At 37.0% G+C, this 24,718-nt stretch overlaps 1 protein-coding gene across 1 annotated transcript in view; it reads left to right on the top strand.

Moving 5' to 3' along the window:
* Nucleotides 1–24,718, top strand: part of plpp3 (phospholipid phosphatase 3) — a 140,379-nt gene that overhangs the window by 1,310 nt on the left and 114,351 nt on the right. The window lies entirely within an intron of this gene.

The raw sequence follows: 24,718 nt of genomic DNA, 5'->3' as shown, positions 1-24,718 counted from the left end.
TATGATTCTGGAACTTTTTTTGTGGGTTAAAGCAAGATTAGGACTCCAGTAAGAGGCCATGATGAAAATTTTAAGATGAAATTTACCTGACAATATTTGGCTCTATAAACTGCCTGCGTCTGTTTCAAGCTCAGGAGAGAAAAATGATAGTACATTTGGCAATAACTATGCATTTTACTCTGCAAATTGAGTCTCCAAGGAAACTTAGATATTAGGATTGCACAGTTTTTAGCAGATAGGCCTGTTGAAAATGTGTATCCGTGTTTGAACTTTTAAATGTAATGCATCATAGAATGTGCTGATAACTGCCAACACAAACTTTGGGATTTGTCTCTACTTACCGCAAAGTCATCTCAGGGTGATAATGAATAAATAAAAATAAGCTGATGGTGTACAAATTTATATTCTGAAGTACGTTTTAATGAATAGCCATTCTGCTATGGATCTGGTGTAAATAACTTACACGAGCCGCAAACTCTTGTTGCATAGTGATGGGATTCCATTATAGTTCTAATCTAAACAGAGGCCTGGAGGGTACCATCACTAGTCTGTGTTTTGACAGTATTTGGAGACAATATGTTTCATTACATGCAGAGATTGTAAAAAGCCCAGAGTTGTGTTTACTTTTGCAGACAGTAAGTCAAGGGAATGTAGGAGAATTAGTATTGGGTAATTTCCATTTCTACTAATACAATTATGATAAAGCCATGCACTGTAATTAAATAATAAAGCCAATGAAACTATGAAGGGTGAATTCTATTAAATGAAAATGTATTAGAAATTTGTTCATATGCTTTGATCAAGAGCATGTGCAATTCACGATCATGAAAACACCACAGGATTTTTGTATGTGTCAATCAAATTTTTTTTAACTAAAAGTTGTTGCAGAACTTGCATGTTGTTTTATTTCAACTAATTAAGCTGGTGCTTAATACATAAAATACTGGAAGAACTCAGGGCTGGTAGCATTTATGAAAAAGAGTAATTTCCAGCATCTGCAGATTTTCTCTTGTTTGTAATTAATAATAACTTCTGATTTAAGAACCATAAACCTCTGTTTCTAAACTTCCCTTACTGAGGTGGCAGATACGATCAGTGACTAGAATAACATGTTTATTTACATGTTTTTGTATGGTGAAGTCCTTGTTGTTCAAAACTAAATAGAAGTAAGCATTTTAAATAATGTACCAATTAAAAGTTGTCTATAACAGTTTTCTTGTTAGTTGGGGAGTGGTGAGTGATGTGTATTCGCATGCACAGATAGAGGGAGAAATTTACAAGTGCACAAGTATATCTAGTATTTCTAATGTATTATATCATTTAGCTAAATGGCCCAGAACCAGCAAAGAATTTGTAATTCTGCTTGAAATGAACAGATTCTGCTTTTGTGAATATGTCAAAATATTTTCTTTTTGCCTTTGTTTTGTTTGATAGCATGGAACATAATAGTTAATTTTGGAGTTCATTTTACATAGATGGAGCTAGAATCTTTTGTTTCTTAACAATCGATGAAGTATATGGTTTTTAATAAGCTGGCTTGATCATAATTGAAGGTGAAGCTTCTAACCACTACCGCAGACAATCTTATTGGTAAAATTATCGCTAAATGCTACAAATTTGTCTTTTGAGGAAGGATGGAATATTGAAAATAAGTGCTGCAAGTTACCCGCAGACCAACTGAAAGGGCCAGTATATCTTCCAAGCTATTTAATAGTATTATGTAGCTGATTCCTAAAACTGTTAGATATTGGGTTTTTAAGGAAGCTTTCTTTAATTTTTCTCCTGTTGAATTCCCATTGTGAAAAGCCCTGATGAGTATTTTTCAATAGTGTCCTTCTATGGAGTATCAGTCACTGAACAGATAGATAGTTGCCACATATTGTTTCAATTAAGGTGCTTAAATAGTCATTAAACAAATGTTATCAATCTCTACAAATAGCTTATTTAAAAAAAAGCAATTATTCTGACAAACGCAATATCGGAAGTTGAAGACGTTTATTCAGATGTTGACGTTGTACTTGTACAGTATCTCAATATTAAACCACTGCACGTAAAGCTATTCCATCATTAGGGGTTTCAGACATGCATAATGGGAATTCCTTTCACCAATCAATACAATGGCTTGATGCCATCAGACCCTTCAGAAGCAGAAACACATGGAAAATTGGTCTGATATTGAGTATGAGGCTGCTGGTAGCATACTTAAAAGAGTCAAGTTACACTCATTGAACAGAACGTCACATTAGCAGTAGAAAAGCTTTTCTATCTGTCACTTTCCCCAGTTTTATTGAAACATACAGCCTATTCATAAGAAGAATTCAGTCAACTATTTTGAGAATTTAGAAGTTTTGGGAAAATATTATTGAAAAAGTAAACAAACTTCTTAACATCAATTTATCTGATGTGCCAACTGTACAGAACTAAGGATTAATCCAGGTCAGATTAACAAGAGCAGTTTTATTTTGGAGAAATACAGGTATGTTCATCTTAAGTAATAAATTCAAGAAAAAAGTGTTTTTCTAAGCCAGTTATATTAGTAAAGATGACTCAAAATGGCAAGTGGCCTGGTGGCCAGTTCTTATCTCCATTCCTATTCTGACATTCGGTGGCCTCCTTCCTGCCATGATAAGGCCACTTTCAGGGTGGAGGAGCAAAATCTCATCTTCTGTGTAGTTAGTCTCCAATCTGATTGCAGGAATATTGATTTCTCCTTCCAGTAATTTTTTTTTCTTTCTTTGTTTTCCTTTCCCCCTTCCCTCTTCTTCTATTCCTCATTCTGACCTTTTAACTCTTCTCCTCTCCTGCCTATCACCTTCCCTTGAGTCCGCTTTCTTTCTTTTCTCCCATATGGTCCACTCTCTTCTCCTATCAGATTCCTTCTTCTCCAGCCCTTTATCTTTCCCACTTACCTAGCTTCACCTGTCACCTTCTAGCTTGTCCTCCTCCCCCCACCTTTTTAAAAATTCTTGTGTCTTTCTCCTTCTTTTCCACTCCTGACGAAGGGTCTTGGCCTCTAATGTTGACTGTTTATTCATGTCCATAGATGTTGCCTGACCTGCTGAGTTCCTCCAGTATTTTGAGTATGTGTGTGTGTTGCCCTGATTTCCAGCATCAGAAGGGTAGTTATGGAAAGTATGATGATTAAAGAAGAGGAAGTACTGGCACTTTTAAGGAATATAAAAGTCTCCGGGTCCGGACAGGGTATTCCATAGGACCTTGAGGGAAGTTAGTGTGGAAATAGCAGGGGCTCTGACAGAAATATTTCAAATGTCATTAGAAACGGGGATGGTGCTGGAGGACTGGCGTATTGCTCATGTTGTTCCATTGTTTAAAAAGGGTTCTAAGAGTAAACCTAGCAACTATCAGCCTGTGAGTTTGATGCCAGTGGTGGTTAAGTTGATGGAAAGTATTCTTAGAGATGGTATATATAATTATCTGGATAGACAGGGTCTGATTAGGAACAGTCAACATGGATTTGTGTGTGGAAGGTCATCTTTGACAAATCTTATTGAATTTTTTGATGAGGTTACTAGGAAAGTTGACGAGGGTAAAGTGGTGGATGTTGCCTATATGGACTTCAGGAAGGCCTTTGACAAGGTTCCACACGGAAGGTTAGTTAGGAAGGTTCAATCGTTAGGCATTAATATCGAAGTAGTAAAATGGATTCAGCAGTGGCTGGATGGGAGAGACCAGAGAGCAGTGGTGGATAACTGTGTGTCAGATTGGAGGATGGCGTCTAGTGATGTGCCTCAGGGATCTGTGCTTGTTCAATGTTGTTTGCCATATATATAATGATCTGAATGATGGGGTTGTAAATTGGATTAGTAAGTATGCAGATGATACTAAGATAGGTGGAGTAGTGGATAATGAAGTAAGTTTTCAAAACTTGCAGAGAGATTTAGACCACTTAGAAGAGTGGGCTGAAAGATGGCAGATGGAGTTTAATGCTGATCAATGTGAGGTGCTACATTTTGGTAGGACTGATCAAAATAGGACATACATGGTAAATGGTAGGGCATTGAAGAATGCAGTAGAACAGAGGGATCTAGGAATAACAGTGCATAGTTCCCTGAAGGTGGAATCTCATGTGGATAGGATGGTGAAGAAAAGCTTTTGGTGTGCTGGCCTTTATAAATCAGAGCATTGAGTATAGGAGTTGGGATGTGATGTTGAAATTGTATAAGGCATTGGTAAGGCCAAATTTGGAGTATTGTGTACAGTTCTGGTCACTGAATTATAGGAAAGATGTCAATAAAGTTGAGAGAGTACAGAGGAGATTTACTAAAATGTTGCCTGGGTTTCCCTCCCAAGTTACAGAGAAAGGTTGAACAAGTTAGGTCTTTATTCTTTGGAGCATAGAAGGTTGAGGGGAGACTTGATAGAGGTATTTAAAATTATGAAGGGGATAGATAGAGTTGACGTGGATAGGCTTTTTCCATTGAGAGTGGAGGAGATTCAAACAAGATGACACGATTTGAGAGTTAAAGGGCAAAAGTTTAGGGGTAACATGAGGGGGAACTTCTTTACTCAGAGAGTGGTAGCTATGTGGAATGAGCTTCCAGCAGAAGTGGTTGAGGCAGGTTCGATGTTGTCATTTAAAGTCAAATTGGATAGAAATATGGACAGGAAAGGAATGGAGGGTTATGGGCTGAGTGCAGGTCAGTGGGACTAGGTGAGAGTAACTGAGTTTGGCACTGACGAGAAGGGCCGAGATAGCCTGTTTCCGTGCTGTAATTGTTATATGGTTATATGGTTATCTGCAGAATCTCGTGTTCAGAAATGTCAAAGGCTTATTTTCTTTATTAAGTACTTAGCTTCTTACTTTTTCACTAAATCATTAGCAAACATGATGTGCTTGCTACAAGTCTGATACTGATACCACATTGGACTGACTATAAATTAGTTTCTAATGTGAAAGCCCCTGAATATGTTAAGCAGTAAGGCTTTCCAGCTGTGGAATGCTTACAAGTAGTAACAACAAAAGTTGTACATATCACTTACTCTATTTATTAGTCTAATTTCACTGTAATTTGTTAGCAGAGGTGAAAATTGAGTAATAGAAGAGAGGTTTTATCACATTGCTGATGGTGCTTTATGGCAAGTTTTCTAGATGACTGAAATATTCCTACTGCCATAACTGCAGGTGGCAATGCTTTTCGTAATTGTTGCTTGGAAATAAAGTAACCTGGCTCAAGTCATTTCCTCAATGTCTTATTTACTTTTTTCCTTCAGCTTTCTCTTAAAAGCATTTGCTTGTGTGATTGCATTTTACTTTTTAACTTTCCTCACGATGAAGTAATTTCTCAGAAATCCTCTATTGGAAATTTTATATAAGCAGATTTTAAATGCCCTTAAGTTAAACATATTTAAATATATTAAAGATTAGCATTTTCAATAACAGTAGATTCCAATAAGTGACGACTAACAAACTCATCTGGAAATTGACATGGAGAGTATAATGAGCGGATTTAGAACCAGTCAGGACAATCCATAAGACCATAACACATAGAGCAGAATTAGGCCATTTGGCCCGTCAACTCTCTTCCACTATTTCATCAAGACTGATTTATTATCCCTCTCAATCCCATTCTGCTGTCTTTTCCCTGTAAACTATGACACCCTTACTAATTAAGAATCTATCAACCTCTGCTTTAAAAATATCCAATCACTTGGCTTCTACTGCAGTCTGTGGCAATGAATTCCACAGATTCACCACCCTCTGGCTAAAGAAATTCCTCCTTTCTTCTAATGGAAAGTCCTTGTATTCTGTGCCCTCTGGTCCTAGACTCCCTCACTATAGGAAATATCCTTTCCATGTTCACTCTATCTAGGCCTTTCAGTTTTCAATGGGCTTCAATAAGATTTCCCCCTTCCTTTTTCTAAACTCTAGCAAATGCAGGGCCAGAGCCATCAAACGCTCCTCCTACATTAATCCATGGTTTTTAGTTTTGCACACTTGCACTGTTAAGCTTGTTAGCTTTTCCAGGATGGGAGGTACATAATTCATTTTCCAAGTGAAGAAACCCTTATTATCACTCTCCCTTTTCAGGATAGTTTCTGGGAGTCAAATGATGAAAAGAAAAGCCAAATAAACATTATTTTTACTTTTATTAGTTCTCCTTCCCCCGAATGTTTTTTCATATTCTTTTCATTTTTTTAAAATTACAAACAAAAAACAAAAAAAACCCAACACTTCTACAAAAACCATGACCTTAACAAAATCTGATTAAATACTGAGGAGCAAGAGAGAGAAAAATATAAAGGCAAAAGTAAACATACACAGCAGAGGTGCACTGCACCAAAAAACCTCAGTCCTCACCCTGTAAGAAAATCCAATACAGAGCCCCATACCATTTCAAAGATGTCCCTTCTGTCCTCATTACATAGTCTCAGTCTCTCCAAATGTAAAATATCTGCCAGTTCTCTCAGCCACAGATCATATGTAGGCACAGAGTCCATTTTCCACATTTGTAGGATTAACTTCTTAGCAATCACCATGCCAAACAATACAGCCGCTTTTTCATACTTATTGGCTGAAGATCGGGAGCTTTTTGCTCCACCCCAAATGTTTTTACTGAGTGACTGTACATTATGATGCAACAGATCCAAAAGCATGTACTGAAAAGTACAAAAACAGTAATGACAGAAAAGCTTGAAAGCGCACACCATCAGGCTTAAGGACAGCTTCTGTCCTGCTGTTGTAAGACTAATGAATAATTCCTGGTACAATAAGATGGACTCTTGACCTCACAATCTCTCTTTATGACCTTGCACCTTATTGTCTATCTGCACTGCACTTTTTCTTGTAATTGTTACTCTATTCTTCACTATTATTATTTTACCTTGTACTAGCTCAATGCACTGATGTAATTAATTAATCTGTATGAACAGTATGTAATGCAAAGTTTCACTGTAATTCAGTGTGTGACAATAATAAACCAATTTACCAGTAAGCCAATGTAAATGGGAGCCACCTTCAAAATGATGAATTTAGTAGTACCGGAGTGTCTGGGGTTTTCCCGGTATCAGTTTTACATGTAACAACCTTACAAGTCATACGCTACCCAATCAACATAAATTAGAGCTTATGTTTGCAACCTATGACCTCTACTGAAATTTCACAGAACAAGAACTTGGGGCTCATCTTATTGAGATTGCTAAGGATACATTGGTTAAAGAACAATGCATAAAATGCTGAAGGAATCCATTGGGTCTGGTAGCAACTATGAAGGGAAGTGGACATTTTTTGTTTGAGATCTGGACTGACTCCACCAAATTCCTCCAACATTTTGTGCGGTGCTCCAAATCCAACACCTGCAGTCTCCTGTGTCTCTGTCAATTTAAAAAATCTGGCATTTTGACATCAGCGCCTGGTACATGGTCTATGCCAGCTGCGATTTTCATTGCACTGAAAATTTCACACCAATCATTGAATGCAGCCTTTTTAAATGATGCAGACCAGTGCTACACGTTATGATGCATGCCTCATTGATCAATCCATTCCTCATGCTGGATGGTTCCACTTGGGGCATGGCATTAGACTGGTGCAGCTGTTCAATGGGTGTGGGTGAAGGTGCCCCACCTTGCACATACCCACAGAAGTGTGCAGCCCTGCCCGAAGATTTGCCTCACCTCCATAAAAATCATTCATGCAGCTGTTCTGCATGGGAAGAGTCCTTTTAAGATCGTAAACTAGTCCCAATGATAAGCACATCAAAATAAAGGCAATTTAATCATTTTTGCAGTTCCTTTTGAGGAGGTCCCATTTCAGCATATGATTCTACTTCTTTTAACATTTTTAGCCAATGTTGATTTTTTTTTTTTTGCAGGGTATCAATCTGGGTGTTCATGCAATCAGCCACAAATGTTTAATGCTACAAAAAAGGGTCAGTTTCTAGGCAAATAGCTTTGTAAAAACAAAATAATGCCTACTTTAAACCTCTGTTGCACACTAAACAACTTTAAGACATGCATGTGATTTTTACTAGAAAAATCACATGGAGAAATGTCATCAGGAGGATCTCTTTAAGGTTGTTATTACTGAATATATCAAATTACTAAAGCATTCCAGAAACTGATATAAGGACAGAAGACTGTTTCAAAGTTGTACTTGTTTATCAAGAGTGCTAAAATCTCTACAGATTAACTAAAACTATTTTAAATTTGTGAAACATTTTACACATGAATTTATTCTGAAATATTCTGTTTTTGTCCGGAAAAAGATATATTGAATTGGTGATTTCCTTACATTCCGCATTGTCAGTGCTCTAAGTACTATGAGTGACATCTGGAATGAATTTGGAGGGGCTTCACAAAGGCATTTGTAACTGATGAAATTGTGCAGGCAATGAAATGCAGCCAGTCTCAGTCTCACTCTGAAATGCAAAAGTTTATTACCCAGCCTATTTCCGTAGTGTTCAGAGCTAATTGGCGAGTAATTGTTTGACTTGTTTATGGCGGAAAGCATTTGGTAGAATCTTAGAGAACTGTCGTGAGTCTCAATTGCCTATACTAACTACTGTGAAAGCTTTATCTCTTTTCTCCACATTCACACTCTCTTCTATTCTGAGACACTGGAGACAATCTAATGCTGAAGTCAAGATGGCTTCTATTGTTGGAAGTCTTGCTTTACAAGGGGCTTCAGAAGTTTGAAAGCTACATTTTATATACTGTACATCCATTATGTTTTGTAATAAGTGTAGATCAATTTCATACATGGTAGTGGTGTGGGTTGGTTGTTAAAATATTGGTGGTGAATTCAAGAAGGATTTAAAGTTGTCTGCTTGACTTCCCTTGTACTCAGAACACTGGCACATTTATCAATGTACGCAAATTTAATGATTGATGTCCCCTGGGTTTTAGACTTCATTGAGTTGGCCAAGATTAAAAGATTTTCCATCCATTGAGTACTTAGAGGTAGTTACTGAGGGGAGGTGGTCACTGATACAGAACCAGATTGCTGTAAGAAAAATGATACAGTGAGTTAGGACCATAACAGAGCCCGGTTTAAACCTGTTGCTGATGGCTAAGAAATTCCCCTCTGCTGCATTGAACAACAATGGTTACATAATTAAGTAAGAGGACCATTGGAGGTAGTCAAAGTTAAGCAATAGCTTTCACAGGGGCTTCATGGTTGATGAAGTCAAAAGCCTTGTGGAGATCGGTGAAAGCTACAGAAATTTAGTGTAGCACTAAATCATTTTTGGCTATAATGAGCGCAGGAATTACTGCTCTTGCTGGCCTTTAGTAGGATTTCTTCAGAAGGGGGAAGGAGTCCATTGAGCAAAAAGTGGGCAAGAAATTCCCGTGCAACCCTCAATTCACCCGTGCTCTTGGATCAATTCACATACCAGGGTCACTGTGCATCAGACCTGGTATCCCGGAATCCCCTCAACACACTGGACCTGGAAACCCTGCACTCCACTCGACACACAGGGGTCCCTACACTACCCCCGATACACCAGGCTTGTGGTCCCTTAGCACACTGGACTGGGATCCTTGCACTCCTCTGAACACACCAAGATTCCCATACTCCCCTCAGCACACTCTGGACATGGGGTCCTCATGCTCCTATAAGTGCATTGGAATCTATGATTTTTGCAATTCCTTTAACACACCAGATCTTGGGACCCTACACTCTCCATAGAACACCAGACATGGGATCCTTGCACACCTCTAAGCGCACTGAAGTCTCCATGCTACCCCTCAGCACAGTGGACCTGGAGTCCCACGCTCCCCTAAACGCTCATGGAGTCTGAGGTCCATGCACTTCCCTCAACACATTGGACCTGGGTACACCGCAATTCCAGGTACATAGTAGTCATGGGAATAGATAATGTTGTTCCCTGACCTAGGGCCTTAAATTGAGGGAAGGTGGATTTTAGCAGTGTGAGCTATGAGCTGGGAGGGGTAATTGGGGAGCAGTTGTTGAGGGGGTGGGCATTGGTGGAGGAAAGAATAATCTGATATGTGGGCAGTATTTTAAAGCAAGTTGAAGTTCAGAGTCAGCCTGTCTCTTCAAGGATAAGAAGCAAAGAGGACTTTCTCAGGAACCCTGATTAATGGCATATATTGAAGTTTTGATAAGGGAAAAGAAAGAAGTATAGGTTAGGTATAGATTTTTTTATCAAACAAGTCACATGCGTTTTTTTTTAAAGAATGTAAGAGAGAGCAAGAAAGAAAATAGGAGGGCAAAAAGGGGTCATGAAATTACCTTGCCAAGTAAGATTAAGAGAATTGTAAATATTTTATAAATATATTAGAAACAAGAGGGTGGTTGATTAAGGAATAGGTTCTCTTAGGGACCGGGGTAATGTGCATGCAGAGCCAGAGGATCTGTATTGAATATTTCTCATCGGTATTCATTAAGGAGAAAGACATGTGGAGGGTTAAGGGAAAGTATGCACTGTTATTCTAATACATGTGTGTATTAGGAAGGAGGAAGTGCTAGAAATATCAAAGAACATTAGAGTGCTTAAATCTTCAAGGCCAGACAGGATCTATCCCAGAATAGTAAAGGAAGCAAGGGATGTGCTCTGACGCCGGATCGGCGGAATTCGGATTTGGGTTGGCGGTCACTCTTTATGGAAGGACTGAATTTGTGCAGCAACTTTCCTTGTATGCAGATGAAAAGGTGTTTCTGATATTCTGAGATTTATGTGATTATTGGACTGTATATTAGTTTCCTTCAGTTTTTTTTGTTTCTTGTGGCCGATTGGTGGGTGGGTGATCTGTTAACTTTTTGTGTGTAAGTTGGGGAGGGGGTTGGGGGTTTTGATGCTGCTGTTCTTTTCTGTAGGTGAGGAGGCCGGGATTGTTATTGTCACTGTTTTTCCTGTGGGTGAGTGGGGTGTGGATTTGATGCTTTTGTTAATGCTTTTTTTCTGCAGGGAGGGGTAGGGATTTTGGGTCCTGCAAGTTTAGTTTCTTTTCTTTATTGTGCTAGGGGGGTGTGGAGTTGATGTCTTTTCTTCCATTAAGACTAACATGGTCTCTCTGTATTTCATGGCTATCTGGTGAAGACAAACATCAGAGTTGTATTGTACATGCATGCTTTGATGATAAAATGAACCTTTGACCAGATATTTTGTCACAGTCCAAGAAGATTGGGGAATAACTAATGTTGGCCCCTTGTTCAAAAAGGACAGTAGGGATAATCCTGGAAATTACAAGCTGGTAAATTTTGCATCAGTAATAGGGAAGTTATTGGAAAATATTCTGAGGGTGCTTTGAAGATGATTCACTGTTGATGAAGTAGTTGGAAATGTCTTGGTATTGACTTTGTTGCCATATAAATACATTGATGGAGGTACAAGATAAGCTGAGGTGTTGCTTCTCAAGATGTCAACCTGTTATTGAGAACCAGGGCTTGATTAAAATCTAAACACATTCAAGGATTCATCCAGAAAACAGTCAAAGGTATTGTAAATAGTTGTTTGAATTTAATGCTTCAGTGGTTACACTGGCCTTTGAAATAATTATAACTTTATGTCAAGGTGTTTATAAAAAAAAAAAAAAAAAATTCTACCAATGTGGGCTCAGTTGATGGTTACAGATAATATTCTGCTTATGGGAATTGGAGTAAAGATTTCCTGCACAATTAGGAGGGCCTCTCATTGTCGAGTTCAATTTGTTTGAAAACATGATTGCTTTTGACACACTGTGTTATCTGTTTGTTCTTATTATTAGAATGTTATTATTTTAGAGTAAGCTCATTATGGACTTTTCCCATGTTTTCAATTGTAATGGTATGAAGCAGACTGGTGCTGTGCTAGTTCACAGTCTAGTTTGACTGTTATGTATTGACAGTATTGTAGATTAAAACTTAATTCAAACAGTAAGTTTCTTTCCTACTATTTTTTATTAGTGGATTCCTAACAGTGACTTTAAGAGTACTTTCCTTGAGAATAATCTCCCTTTGTTCATTTACCATACAATGCCCTTCTTCGATTATTTTCTTTGTGTTGCACCCCAGTTGCCTTAGTTTTTGCCATTTATGTGGTTAGAAATGGGTAGATTTCATCAAAGATTCAAATGACAGATCAATCTATGAAAGCAAATGCATGAAATTTAAAGTAATCTGTTGAGGTAAACATAAATTGTGCTAATTTATTAATTTGTTGCCAATTTACTTTGATGGGTTTAAATTAAAATTTCTTGGCTGTCAGTGATGAATAAATGACTTAATCTCCTTTATCTTCTATCTGAAAAGCAGTGAACCTAGCAGTGCATGCACCATTAGTATATAAATCAAAGAGCAGCTTCCAACACAGATCTACTTATAAATCTGAAAGTTGCTATTTAGATATACTACTTCTCTAGAAGTTGCAAGAGTATGTTATCTTGTCCAGAGATAAGATTAAAATAAATGAAATGGGGTAAACTTGCTGTTTTTACCTGACAAATCCTAATTCTGGAAAAAATATATGATTTTAACAGGGTGTTGCAACTTAATTATTGCCAGGAAACATTCAATTCATTAACTGAGATTTCCTGATTCAGATTTCATGGTGCTTAATATGGTTCTTCATTCTGATTGGTTAAGGGAAAGCAATTGCCAGTTCTGCTCGCTGAGATCTGAGGCCCTTGTAGTGGGTGTTGTGGTTTTATTGATGAAGGCTGATAAAAGCATCCTTGACCACAAGAAGTCTGTAGTAAAGTGTGAAATTTTTACTAACTGCAAAGTTCAGATCATTTTTCATTAAACTTCTAATTCTTATTTAGGGTAAACTGTTCTTTTCCCAATGATTGATTTATCAATATCACAACCGGTAACTCACTGAGCAACTACAAGTAGCAAATTAGTGTTGTAATTTTGAAGAAAACAGTCCTTCTCCTGTTATCCACCTCTATCCTGAGGATTTTCTGTAAATTGGTTGAACTAGTCAATCAGAAGTGAGCAAATAAGAATGACCTTGTAAGAAAATATGAAATTGTCTATTTTGGCAGAAGCATTTTACCTAAATGCTGAGATACTGCAGACCTCCAAGATGCAAATAGACCTGGGTGCCCCAGTACTTGAAACACAGTACGTAGGTACAAAAAATGCATCACTGAGGGAATGGAGGAACACTTTTGGAATTGCTGTCTTTTGTTGCCTTTCTCAGTTTGTGCCACTTTTCCAGGTGTAAATCCCTTTCAGAATGACTACCAGGCCTACTTCAGAAACAATACATCTTCTTTGAAGAGATGCCAACTGGTAGGCTGGTTTTAATTAGAACTAGCCAATCATTATGTGGCTCCCTCCAATGCATTCAACAGCCCGGTGACTACTGGTTGGTTTGTAGTCAGAATTGGTTCTTGTTCTGAATACACATTGGTTTGCTGCCAGAATTTCAATTCAATGGGGAAATGTAAATTGTTGCATGTGACAAAGACTCAAGGGATATCCATGTTGAAAGCAAAAATAAGGGGAATCCTAGCCAACATTTTTCCCCATACGTATAATCCTAAAATGGATTATTTCTTGGTCGTAGTTTTTTTTGTGGGATCCTGCTAAGTGCAAATTAGATACTAAAGTCCAAGCATTTTTCAAAAACTGCTACATCGTTGTCTGTTAATCGCTTTGATTTGTCCCAGTTGCATGAAAAGTAAATCGAAAATGTTGGGAATTTTCAGTAGACGGTTGATTTGAAGTGTTAGCTCTTGTTTCTCGCTGGAGATCTCTAATCCGTTGCATATTTTCAACATTTTCTGTTTATTTTATTACTGTATTTCTATTTTCTGTGTATGTGACAGCTGTTAGATGAATGCATTTGTTAGGTAGTTCTTTATTAAATTACTCATTACGTCTTATCTCTAGGAAATAAGCTAACATTCTTAGATTCTTTATCAAAATGATGATACATTGTTATGCTAAGAGATTTTTATTTACTTTGTAAAATCTGTGGCTTGGAATGGTGTTTGTAACACTCAAATATTTATAAATGAAAAAGGTTTGCTTATATTGCAACAGTGTATTAGTGTCTACATGGTTTACCTTTTGTGTACTAATTCAATAAAAAGATTTAAAAAGAAAGAAAAAGGTGTGCAAAAACAACTATTTTATCCAGAGTATGTTGTGCTGAAATAATTCTAAATTATTTTTTCCCAGTGAATAACCAACTGTTTGATGAAGAATAATTATTGTGACTCTTTGTATAGTTTAGCTTTATTGTGTTCAAGTGCTACTTAATGTTGCACTGTGTCAATGGAACCATCACTTGAATGACACCACTCATCTTCTCAGGTAGATTTAAAGCTCCCGGAAAGTTATTTGGAAAATAACTGAGGAGTTATCCTGGTGCTTTGGACAATGTTTTTCCTTTATTCAACATTTGAAATAGATCACCTTTATTATTGCAAGTAAATTGTTTGCTGTTTCCCACAATAATAATTGGACTAAAGAAGTGTCCCATTGGCTGGTAGTTTTCCTGTACACAAGAAAGTGCTATATAAAATATTCTTTTGTTTTTATATGTACACTTTCTATGATATGAAAACAGGTGAAAGTAATACCTTGGATCATGAATTTAATATAACAATCAAGAATGTATCTTGTGAAATCCAGTGGGACTTGCTACATAATTAGACTACTTTTTGGACCAATGCCTAGATCTGTATAATCTAAATTACATTGACCTGAAGGCTCAAGGATATAAAAAAAATGAATAAAGAACAATCATACATGAGAGTGTTGTGTTTTCTTATGATGAAGGATCTGGGCTGTCTTTAGGATAAAGCGGAAACATGGAGCACAGTCCATTATGTGACTTTGTATGAATGGGTACAATTGATTCGGCTGTATCTATGTGTTGCATTGTTCTGGACTCTTAGCTATGTAGATATCACCAGTAGATTAGGACTTTCATCTAAAATAAACAAATTTATCAGTTAGTTCCTGGAAATTATTGACTTAATACATTATAGGAGATTTAATTAGCATTAACAAAATGCAGGATGTCTGAGAAAGTTACTTTTAAGGAATTATCTTCCATTTGTGAAAAGAGTGAGGGGGAAAATGCCTGTCTTTACATTTCATATTTTTGTGTGGATTACATCCTATACTTTAGTCCCAGACAACTGGAAATAACCATTCTTGATAGTCAATCTTAAATGTCAATAGGTTGAAATTCAATTTCATCTTCTAACCCTTCACAGCATAATATGGCTATGTATCTTTCAGCTAGCAGAAAGAACATTTTTAACCACTAACAATTATCTAGAGGACGACAAATTTTTAATTTATTTTCATAGCATGAGATAATGTCTAATAGATGGACTTGTTAATAGATTAATCATTTTTATTAGATATAAATATACTTTAATATTGTGGATTTCAGTTAAAGTATATTGAAGGAAAGGAACGTAACCTTGATGTGCAATTATATCTAGGCAATATTTATAAACTCTATATCTAGGTATACAGTAAGGAATGATTGTTCTGGTGACAATGCACAGAGGAGCATAATGGTATGTGTGGATATCAACATTATTTTACTTTATTTTTTAAACTATCAACAGTTTTTGGGAATTTCAGGCTTCCCAATCTGGCCAGTTTTCTTTTAGGTTTCAGTTCCAGCAATGTGGTAATGAAACCATCTGATGGTACCAGTAGCTTTGTTACTTTAATATATGTACCCTGCCTTCATTTTATTCTTTCACTATAGGATACAGTTAAAGCTTTAAACTATTTCCTTTGGCTTTCCTTCTCATTTTTTTCCACCCGTTTTCTCTAAGGCAAGCAAAAATGGGAAATGTTATATCCTGGTATCCTCTTCCACATGAGAAAACTCTTTTATCAGTGATAGAATTGGCCTTTGGTGGTTTGGGTCTCTTTTATATCATAATTACAGCCAAATATGAATATAGATTGCATCTTACAGAGTAAGGCTATTGAAAGTGTTGTTATTTACCAAAATATATCATCTTTATTTATATATGAATAAAAGGCAGTTCAAAGATTAGGGAAATGGAACACTAAACATTTCTGTGGAATCACTTAATAATCTAAAGTAGCAAAGCAGAGAGCTGTGGAAACAGCCAATATTATCCCGCCACCTTTACTTTGAGAGTAAATGTATTTAATTTAAGGTATTAGTCCAATAACTAATGTTTGAAACAATTGATAATTATTTAACTTGCTTTCATCTTTAAGAAGGGAGTCCATGAGGTATTTGATGTGATGGTGGATTAATGGTCTATTATAACCTTTACCCCAGTCATGATGCTCCATGAAGGGTGTTTTTTTTAAAACATTATTGTGTACATTGTGTCAATTTCTGAAGAATGATCTGCTGACTTTCAGAAATCCAGAAAATGCTCCTTGGCACCCATAACTAGTTTAAACTAAGCTCTTGATAGAACTTTAATTGTTAAGTAATATTGAAAATATAGTGAAAGAAGGGAATAGCTATCTTAGCTAATACCTGTGTAAAGCAAAAATTATAGTGTGCTTCTAAGCTTAGTGCCCATTTCATCTTGATGCAATTCAAAGAGGAAGAACCTTGCTATTTATTCTGAGATCAGCACTTCAACTTTTGTTGAATTGCCACATCATGGTATATCATCTCAGTAGCACATTGACGCAGGTTCATCAACTCTGACAAAATAAAATTGGTTTAGTTGAACATGAAAAAATTCCCATGTTTATATGAATTGTAAAGCTACATTCCTTTGTGGATAAAATTCAAAGTAAATTTATTATCAAAGTACGTATACAGTATGTCACCACATGCTGCATTGAGAATCATTTTCTTACAGATGTTCACAGAACAAAGAAATAGAATAGAATCAATGGGGGAAAACACAGAGTGGCAAACAACCAATGTACAAATATAGAAATAAATAAATAAATAATACTGAAATCTTCAGATGTAAAATCTTTGAAAGTGAGTCCATAGGTTGTGGAATGAGTTCAGAGTTGAGATTATAAATGGTAGTTAACGAGCCTGATAGTTGAAGGTTAATAACTGTTCCTGAATCTGGTGGTGTGGGACCTAAGGCTCCAGTACATCCTTTCTGATGGTAGCAGTAAGAAGAGAGTATGGCCTGGATGGTGGGGATCCTTGGAAAAACACATTTTGGATCATTTTGCACTGTTCAAAGTACTTAACAATCTCAAGCAGGTATTCCATGACAAATACTTAAGTAAGACCATATTAGTCCGAGGCACACATTGGATTTAGACTGACTCCAGCAAACTCTTGCTAATGAGATAAGGATGATAAATATTTTTGTCATATTAGTGTTGGCCAGAGTTGATAATTTAAGAAGATTTATGTTGTATTTTAAAAAAATTTTTATATTTGTTATATTTGTGCCCAATGCTGGTCCCTTAGGCTTGAGTCGACGTAATAGTATGTTGTAGAAAACATGCAAAGTCTAGTATGAATCAAGCAGTGTAAACTAAATATTAAGATAGCAAAAATCCATAATGGTTCACATAAAGAAATAAGCATATTATCTCTGGAAGTGCAACACCTGAACAGAATATTTGATCACCTCCAAATTTTATTGAAACGTTTCATTTAACTCTTAAGAGAAATTTGTGTGTATTCATTTAACTGTGTTGTGAGTAATTAAATATTTAAGTTATTATTGACTTCTATATTAAACATTGGAGAAAAAAAACTGCTCCAATTAAAACTTTAAGTAGAAACAGAAAAACATTCATTATACAGCCACTCCCCAAAAAGCCATAATTAGGTAAAGAGAAACCCGTAGCCTAATTATATCTTGCAATAGATTTCAGCATTAGAAAGGATAACGGGTTTAAATGCAGGACTGGCAATTGAGAGAATGTAAACAAAGACCCCATTCAATGAACACTTTTTTTTATATAAATGTACGTGAGTTTGGATTAGTTACAAACTGACCAACTGGGACTATTTGAGGCACCATCATAGGTGCAGGAATGCTCACTATATAAATGCTGTGTTTTCCCCTAATTAGTTTACAGCTGCTTATAAAGACTCTGTGGAAGAATATTAGTTGCTGCCTACTTGGTACTTTAACTTATCTGACATTAATGCATAATAAATGTGATGCTCTCTAAACTACTGCACTCATTGATATTGTATGCTTTCCTGTTTACTTAAAGATTTCTGAATGTGCTTCACTATTTTAGATTGCTATTTTAATTACAAATTAATCAGTTTTGTCAGAGTTAACACAACTGTGAATTATCCAGACAATCATATCAATAGTATAATTGGACTGATTTAAATAATTGATTAGATTGACATTTCCTGTTTTCAACTTAAAGCTTTCCTTAATTAATCTGGCTCCTAAATTTGCATAATTTAGAGTCCACTGGGTTAGTGAGCCATTTGGCCCTGTTTATGCAATCTTTCAGTGTGAGGGTAGAGATATCGGCAGTCTGATACATAACCTACAGTTGTCCCAATGTTATTTATTTGTCTTCATTATTCACTTTTATTTTTATTCACATGTGCATCTTAGAGTAGGTTCAACCATACATGAATATAGCCAAATAGAACAGTGTTCCTCCAGAGCCAAGGTGCAAAACACATTACGAACTGCACACTTCACATAGCACAAATATCTCATGGTTATGACTTCAGAATAAAAATAAAATGAGGCAAACATAATGTACTGCTTGTAATTAAGAATATTGGTGGGATAGCCAGCTGTTTATTTCAGGAAGGGTTTGTTTTCTTGCAGTTTTACCTGGTACTTTTTATTTGGATTTGCAGCTCCTGCTGATGTGTTGTTGTTTTCTTTTGCTTTAACTGTGATAGTATTGGCTTTGTTGACTACAAACTTCTAAACTCAAATGAAGACCTTAAGTCCTATTCAATATAGATGGCTATGGGTGCACTCACAAAATTGGGGTTATATTGCATCTACCCAATCTTCAAAGACTTTCTTCAGATTGAAAGACATAGGAGTAAAATTAGACTGTTCAGCCCATCGAGTCGGCTCTGCCATTTACAACTCCACAACCTTCACAACTCCATTCTCCTGCCTTCTCCCAGTAACCTTTGATGCTATGCCCAATCAAAAAAACTATCAACCTCTGCTTTAAATATATTCAATAACTTGGCCTCCACGGCTGTCTGTGGCAATAAATTCCACAGATTCACTAGCCTCTGGCTAAATAAATTCCTCCTGATCTCTGTTCTAAATGGATGTCCCTCTATTCTAAGGCTATGTCTTCTGGTTTTTGACTCACTCACATCCACTTCATATCCACTCGTATCTAGGGCTTTCAATATTTGATCAATTTCAATGAGATTACCCCCTCATTCTTCTAAACTCCAGTGAATACAGGTCCAGAGCCATTAAATGCTCCTCATATGTTAACCCTTTCATTTCCAGAATCATTGTCATGAAACCCCTCTGGACCTTCTCCAATGCTAGCACATTTTTCTTGGATAAGGGACCCAAAACTGCTCACAGTACTCCATGTGTGATCTCAGCATTACGTCCCTGGTCTTATTTAAGACATAAGACGTAGGAGCAGAATTAGGTCATGAAGTCTGTCAAGTCTGCTCCACCATTCAATCGTGGCTGATCTCCTTTTCCCCTCCTCAGCCCCACTCCCTAACCTTCTCCTTATAACCTTTGATGCCGTGTCCAATCAAGAACCTGTCAAACTCTGCCTTAAATACACTCAATGACCTGGCCTCCACAGCTACCTGTAGTAATAAATTACACAAATTCACCAGTCTCTGACTAAAAAAATTTCTCCCCATCTCTTTTTTTTAAATGGATGCCTCTCTATCCTGAGGCTGTGCCCTCTTGTCCTAGACTCCCCTACCATGGGAAATATCCCTTCCACATCTACTCTGTTTAGGCCTTTCAACATTCAAAAGGTTTCAATGATATCCTCTGTCATCCTTCTAAATTCCAACGGGTACGGACCCATATACTGGTCCTCTCGATAATGAGTTTTTTCCTGTTTATCCTGCATGGTGAGTTTAGCTGCCAATATCCACTATTTGAGTGGTGATTCTCCTTCTTCTGTGAAGGAGGAGATACTTCTAGATAACAGTTTAAACACCGTTTGGTCTGCAAGTTTCCTTGAGCTAAACTTCTTAGCCGGCATTGTCTAGTTTGAAACAAGCCAAATAAAATAACCTATTGTTTTATATTCCACCTCTTGAGCAGTTAGCTCAGGTGCTGTGGGCCAGCAAATCTGATGTATAGACAGTGCTTGTTTGCAAAGCTGCCTTTTAATTTCAAACTGATTGTTGCTCGCTACTTACATGAAGAACTGAGTCTGGCTTCCCTTTTGACTAGAAGCTAAACAAAGAATATTAGTTTGTATTTTAACTTGTTCAAAAACAACATTCTTTTGATCTTTAGAAGCTCATGGCTGCTATGTTAGAAAGCTGAACTTGGTTAAAAAAAAGAAGAGGCCCCCAGGCCCAGCACAGTGACTATCTATGACATAATTTTCAATTTGTCTTTATAAAACGTGTATTATTGATGGATTTGTTTAAATATAATCAGTAATATCTCAAGACCCAATCATCATTCCATTCTTGAAGTTGTACTTATTTTGCTCTCTGTCTGATTTAGATTGGGGTGAATTGACAAACCCCATTAGTTACTCGAACTAGAAACAAATGATATGATTCTAGTGTTCTCCTTTTGTGTTTGTAAATGGAGCTGACAGCTAGGCTTCAATCACGTAAGAAAAATGGGGTATCAAATCTGAAAAAAGATATGGTGTGAAAATAGCGTTCTTTCATGGCAAGGACTAAATTTTAAATGTCATTAAAAGGATGAAACTACATTTGTTTCTGGTACCAATAGAAATCTGAGATAGATCTGTGATATGATTTTAGCTTAAGGTGTTGAGGCAGGTTAACAGCATGAAATTTGCCAAGCTATACATGCAATATGATAACCCTTTTATTTTGTTCAAGAGCAAAAGGCCACTGGGACCCCAAAATAGTACCTAGATTTTAGAGGAAAGGAATAAAATTACTTTACAATGTAGTAGTCCTTGGCTCCATCATCTTATTTAAATTATGCCTCTCTAAAGGTGGCAAGAGCTGAAGCTATCCCAATGTAATTTATTTGTGATTGAGGTTGTACTTACCATTATTCATTCTCGATGTTAGTCACATGCAACTTTGTGCATGCTGCCCTTCTTGACATGTTTGGCTGAATCTATAATTCATTAGCAGATTATTTTACCAAATATTTTACTAAACTATTGTTCATAATACAGTATTTTTGTGTGCTAACTAGACACAGAAACAAATTAGAAGTGAGATGTATCTTCATTTTAAAATGATCAGAAAAAGGATGAAAGTTTAAAATCTTCTTGGAATCAGAATAATATTTGCAGGATGAGTGATATACTGTGTAGTCACTGAAGTGAAAATAAAATGAGAAATAATGGAGTGTGTTATTACCTAATACCTATACACCCAGTTTGTTGCTTCAGAATTGTACATTTTATTTTGCATTTAGAAACATTAATGGCACAGAAATTGTTCCCAACCATAGGCTTATGTTTAGCAGATTCCTCAAAGTCAGTTTACTGGTAAGTGGTATACTAATTCTAAAGGACATGGTGCTGCTTGCCAGCAGGGTCTTGCCCAATGCAGTGATTTTAGCTGGGTGGATCAGAACAGGCTCCAAACAAGCATTCGGCAAAGCCACTCTTGAAATCCCACCACTGCCTGTAATGAGTTTGTACATTGTTCCTGTGATTGCGTGGGTTTCCTCCGGGTGCTGAGGTTTCCTCCCACTCTCCAAAGATGTACCAGTTGGTAGGGCTAACTGGTGTTTGTAAATTACCCCGTGATTTAGCAAGGGTTAAATTGGGGGTTGCTGGGCAGTGCGGCTCGAAGGGCCAGAAGGCCTATTCTGTGCTGTATCTCCATAAATAAATAAGTAAACAAACAAATAAATTATCAACAGTAAAAACTACTTAGGACTTTGAATGGATTCAAAAACAATTGGAACTGACAAAGCCACTGAAATGTATTACCACAAGTTAAATCACAAATTACGTGAAAACAGTTGTAAGCAGTCAAAGCACTCAAGCAAGATTTTGCAACCTAACAAATGTAATTTACTTTATTTCATTCCTCTCCATCCAAATGAGGTGGGCTTGCCATTTTTGCACCAGATGTAACTTGGCACATATTGAGCATGCTGACTCCTTAGCGTAACTGCCGGGGAATTCAGCAAGTTTGTGTTTTGCCACAGGAGAGTATGAGAATTCCAAATTTGGTGTGTAAATGGGGGAGATCTTGAGCCAAATTTGGCCAGTGCAGCGGGTTTGAACTTAATCATATGTACCATGAGGGCTGAGGGTTGTGGGATGTTAATGGTATTTTGGTAACATATTACCAGTATTTCTCAGTAAGTCATGGTCAAACATAGAGGGTAAATAGCAGATCTCATGTTTTTTATGTTCCCAAATTGTGCTTTCCTTTTCTATAGGCCTAGGGTTATTGCGTTAGGTGAAGTTCATGCTCTTTTGAACTTTCAGACATTTGGTAGCAGGGCAAGATGGGCTTGTGACAACAACAAATTCCTTCCTATCAGCAACTTAACCGTGTAAGGCCACTTTTCGCTGCATGCAGTTATTTGGAGTGTTGTGAGCAGTTTTAGGCTCCTTATCTAAGAAATGATGTGCTGACATTGGAGAGGGTTCAAAGGAGGTTCACAAAAATGATTCCAGCATTGAAAAGCTTGTCATATAAAGAATATTTGATGACTCTGAGCCTGTACTCTTTGGAATTCAGAAGAATGAGGGATAACCTCATTGAAATCTATTGCATGTTGAAAGGCCTCAAGAGAGTGGATGTGGAAAGGATGTTTCCGATGGTGGGGCAGTCTTAAGACCAAAAGACATAGCCTAAGAACAAAGGGGTGTCCTTTTAGAATGGAGGTGAGGAGGAATTCCTTTAGCCAGAGAGTGTTGAATCTGAGTAATCTGTTGCCACTGGTGGCTGTGGAGGCCAAGTCTTTATGTGTAGTTAAGGCGGAGGTTGATAGATTCTTGATTAGTCAGGGTATGAAGCGATACGGTGGAAGCCAGGAGATTGGGGCTGAAAGGGAAAATGGGATCAACCATAATAAAATGGAGTGGACTCGAATGGCCTAATTCTGCTTCTGTCTTATGGTCTTTTTCAGTGACGAGGATAAGTAACAACACACATTGTCACAAATAAGTGAATAAATTTTGAAGCTATTGCCAGACATTTTTCCATATATCTAAGGAAGTTTGCTGTTGCATTTATAGGCAATCATTGATGGCACTATGTCATTTTATTTCATACTAGTTTTGTCGCAAGTATTTCCCCTCTACCACCATTCTCCTCCGTGTGACGGAACTGGTCCTCACTTTCAATAATTTCTCCTTTGGCTCCTCCCACTTCCTTCAAACATCTCTTCCGAAGATTGTGTCACTAACCCTAACCCTACATCTTTGGAATATGGGAGGAAACTGGAGCACCCAGAGGAACCCCATGCCGTCACAGAGAGAATATACAAAGTGCTTACAGGCAGTGGAGAACTTTCCTTTAAAGTAATGCACAGAAAATGCTGGAGGAACTCAGCAGGCCAGGCAGCATCTAGGAAAAGAGTACAGTCGATGTTTCGGGCCGAAACATCAACTGTACTCTTTTCCTAGATGCTGCCTGGCCTGCTGAGTTCCTCCAGCATTTTGTGTGTATTGCTTGGATTTCCAGCATCTGCAGATTTTGTCTTGTTTATAATTTGTTTTCCTTTAAAGTATCTCAGTACAGGACCTAAAGCAAAAACCTGACTGATCAAGTTTCACAAGTTGCCATAATGAAATGAGACTCCTGTTTTTATTTAGTGGAGTTTGATTTGCTTCTGCACACCTACTTAGCACCACTGTCCAATCTTCTCCTATTTTTTTTAATCTAATCAGAAAACATTCAAAGAAATGGTTATTATCAGCCAACTAGACAATCATTTATAACCAGATATTAAATTAGTATGGTCAGAACTGAAGCTCTCAACTAATGTTATGTGTATGTGTTACATTCCACAATATGCTGAGAGGGAATTTGAACAGAAGGTTGACCAATCAGGAAACAATAGGTTCTGGCATTTAACAGTGTTGGGTAAGAGTAAGATATGTGAAGGCATAAAGAAAAGGATATCAGAAGAAGCCATTTTCAGGTAATTAGCAGGCTGTGAATTATTTAACTCTCTTTATATTGAAGTTTTAATATAATTATAGGCAAATGTGAAAATCCTAAGTTATTTAAAGAGCAATACTATGAAAAGGGGTGTCTTGGTTGGATGATCCAAGTTGAGCTAAATTACCTTGTTATCCATAATTATTACCTCATAGTTTTGTGCTAAGGCTAAATCTAACACTTTCTTATTCCTATTTATTCTATTTCTCTTAAAATACAGTTACTGGAGTTCATGCATAATAGAGCTTTCTGTATTTTGGGCTATATGTTTTTATTTCGTTCTTGGAAGATGTGGCAGAGCAGAATTTATTTTTCTTCCATCGCCCCAGAGGCTTTAAGGGTAAACCACGTAGTGTGGATTTGCATATAGGACAGTTTGGGTGTGGAATAGCTGAATTATTTCCCAAAGGGAATTATTTAGCACCAATGAGTTCTTGTGCCACTCCAAGAAAAATGAGAGAATCTGCAGATGCTGGATATCGGATATCCAAGCAACACATACAAAATGCTGGAGGAACTCAGGAGGCCAGGCTAGCATCTATGGAAAAGAGTACAGTCGATGTTTCAGACCAAGA

Source organism: Mobula birostris, chromosome 12 (genome assembly GCF_030028105.1).
Source record: "Mobula birostris isolate sMobBir1 chromosome 12, sMobBir1.hap1, whole genome shotgun sequence".
Classification (NCBI taxonomy): Eukaryota; Metazoa; Chordata; class Chondrichthyes; order Myliobatiformes; family Myliobatidae; genus Mobula; species Mobula birostris.
This window is presented reverse-complemented; position numbering and strand designations above follow the sequence as displayed.